Source organism: Aplysia californica, unplaced genomic scaffold (assembly GCF_000002075.1).
Source record: "Aplysia californica isolate F4 #8 unplaced genomic scaffold, AplCal3.0 scaffold01359, whole genome shotgun sequence".
Taxonomy (NCBI): Eukaryota; Metazoa; Mollusca; class Gastropoda; order Aplysiida; family Aplysiidae; genus Aplysia; species Aplysia californica.
Window position 1 is genome coordinate 46105 of NW_004798629.1, and position 2917 is coordinate 49021.

Here is a 2917-nt window from a genome sequence, read left to right on the forward strand (position 1 = left end):
AAACGAGGCAGGGGTAGGCCCAGTACTACCTACTTAGGGAACCTAAACAAATGGGTAACAGGGAAAGGTCAGGGAAACGTAACTTTTTTTTAGAGCATCCGAGGAAAGGAATGAATGGAAAACCATGATCGCCGATGTCTGTTGCAGATCTGGCACTGGATGATGATGATGATTTTATTACCTGTTTGTCAACTTGCTACCTACAACCCGCTTACCAAATCATACCTGCCAGGGTACTGTCTACCTACTTAGGTCCTCTCTTCACTTGTCTTGGCCCGCTACAATAGGCTCATACTAACAACCCAGCCTGCACAAAGATATGGGCACCACATGGGCCCAAGATGGGCTTGGATTTGGGCACCATCTGGTATTGCAGCACTGCGCCACCTTCGCAGAGACTGTGCCCACCATTTTGGAACTTCACTGTGACATTAAAGATGGTTCCAGGAGGGAACGGGATAGCAGGTGCCCACATCCCTCGAGACTCATCAGAGCAGAGGAAGATAGGGGGGACTGTTGCTTTTTCTTTCCTCATCCTTACCATCGCCATTTTTTTCTCTACTTCTTTGTATTTTTGTCACTCTCTTATGAACTGCTATTTCCGGGGTGCCTTTATAGTTGAAGCTGACTTTGTGCTGTTGAGGTAAAGAGGTGAGCAGAGTAAGCCCGATTCCCCGTTTGGACTTCTCTGTTGACATCCACCCCTTGACGCTCATATGACCTTATGCAGTTGCGAGTGCCGTAAAACCTTATTAAAACTAACTAAAACACATTGTGTATTCACGACTACTTACCCATGTAAAAATCCGAGGAAACAAGCAGGTCAATCTTCTGGCGACAGAATCCTTGTCCCTCGTGTTGGGATTAACGGAGAAGCGCGTCCCGCCGACTGACTAGACAAATCAGGTGACAAACTACACTCCCTATTCAAACATGTGGGAGGAACGCTGGAGCCAACAACTGAACAACAAACGCCACAAGAACATAATGCCCAAATTGGACTCACGAAAACCATCGTGTCTCTCCAGAAAAGACCAAGTTATTTCAACTAAATCTAGATTTTGATTACGTATTGGACATACCGTCACATACCTCCCTGACACATAAATAGCCGTTGCAGGGAGCACAAGAACCTTTCTGTATACATCGGATGTGATACCGATGTTACTATCAGGCACACAGATCTACTATAAGTACAAGAATGTGTCCTAACCTGGGAGAGACATCAAGGAAATATTTTAAACGAACAAATTTAAAGAACACCTTTTTTGTTGTTGATTGAAGAAGAATTGTTAATTTTAAAATGGGGTCTTGCATTTTTAATATTAAGTTCTTGACGATCTATAGACTTGACAGCCGTAGTCAAGCCTGCGGATCAGACATGGGAACAGTAAAGGGGAGGATAAGATAAGATTTTTAAAAGCATTTAAAGCTTTTTTTGTTCCTCACACGAACACACGAAGATATTTAAAACATGAGGTGAAATGAAAATGTTACTTTTTTTTTGGTCAAAGATAATTCCGAGGAAACAAGCCTGGTTCTGGACGGGAATCCTTTCCCCATACAATGTCAAATCTGATTACAGAACACGTCTGCTGGATCGGCACAAGAACAGTGCGACCATCATGGGCGGGGAAAACTTGAAACTGTTTCCATTGGCCCACTTTTCTAGTTTAATCCTATCCGTACGTCTGGGGTCACTTTGTACCCCCAGGGTTGTATTCTTCACATTTTAAAATACTTCTAGAGCGAAGATCTCTTTGAAACTTTCAGTATTTCTCAAAAAATAATTTCGATAGACTGCTATGCAAAGCGTACGGATCGGATTAACGAGTAAATTTCCTCTTTGGAAAGTGGGGGCACAGAGTTCCTCACGTCGTATGGATACGATAGTAAAACACGATGACGGATAGGGTTAAGCGGTGGCACAGAGTTCCCCACGTCGTATGGATACGATAGTAAAACACGATGTACGGATAGGGTTAATCAGCTGCGTCTGCAACTGTCTTTCCATAGATGTTACCTCAGAAAAACAAACTTAAGAAACTGTTTGTTTTTGTGGAATTACTTTATTAATATTTTCCGTTATAAAAAAATACATGAAAGAAATGAATATGATACCGGTATGGTCAAGATTGGATAAAAAAAGCAGATATTCAGTGTTATGGTCTTCGCCAAGTGCTACCAGGCTACAAATACGGAGATATTTGATTAGAAACAAACAAACTAACAACCAAAAATCAAAACTAACCCAACAACAACCCCCTCCCCCCAAAAAACAACAGACAAACACCAAAAAATATCAACTCAAATTAAAACAATGCATAACAAAAAAACCCCAAACCAAACCAAAAACAAAGCATTCCCATAAAGATTTTAAAAAACATCACATACATGTACATGCAAAAAGTAGCATATATATACATGTGTTCGGTTAAACGTATTCTTTGGCTGATCATGTGACCAACTGTGTGTGCTGTACAAACTGTCCAGGAAAGGAATGTCTCTGTTGAATGGAAAGAAGGGATAACAAAATTCACAGAAAGTTGTGAAAATTAGGTACACGATTTTCTAGATGTCCGTGACTTTCAGAAATGAATCAGTTGACAAGTGCTCCCTTTAGCTTTAGTAAGAGTTTTACGGCACTTGCAAGTGCTCCCTCTCTTGATTGGTCAGCGTCATTTCCGGTATCACTTGAGACGCCATAATCCGCCAAACCTGAAAAGAATGAAGTAAGTACTCTGTCAGTGATGAAGGAAGTAAGTTAGTACTCTGTCAGTGATGAAGGAAGTAAGTAAGTACTCTGTCACTGATGAAGTAAGTAAGTAAGTACTCTGTCACTGATGAAGTAAGTAAGTATTCTGTCACTGATGAAGTAAGTAAGTTAGTACTCTGTCAGTGATGGAGTAAGTAAGTA

The 2917-nt window shown here is 41.0% G+C and overlaps 1 protein-coding gene across 1 annotated transcript in view; it reads right to left on the bottom strand.

The window, feature by feature from the left end:
• Positions 1–2049: 2049 nt before the first annotated feature.
• Positions 2050–2917, bottom strand: part of LOC101854383 — an 8131-nt gene continuing 7263 nt past the window's right edge. The window contains exon 5 of the mRNA XM_005112671.3: positions 2050–2718. The gene's annotated coding sequence lies outside the window, so the exon portion shown is untranslated. The remainder of the gene's footprint in view (positions 2719–2917) is intronic.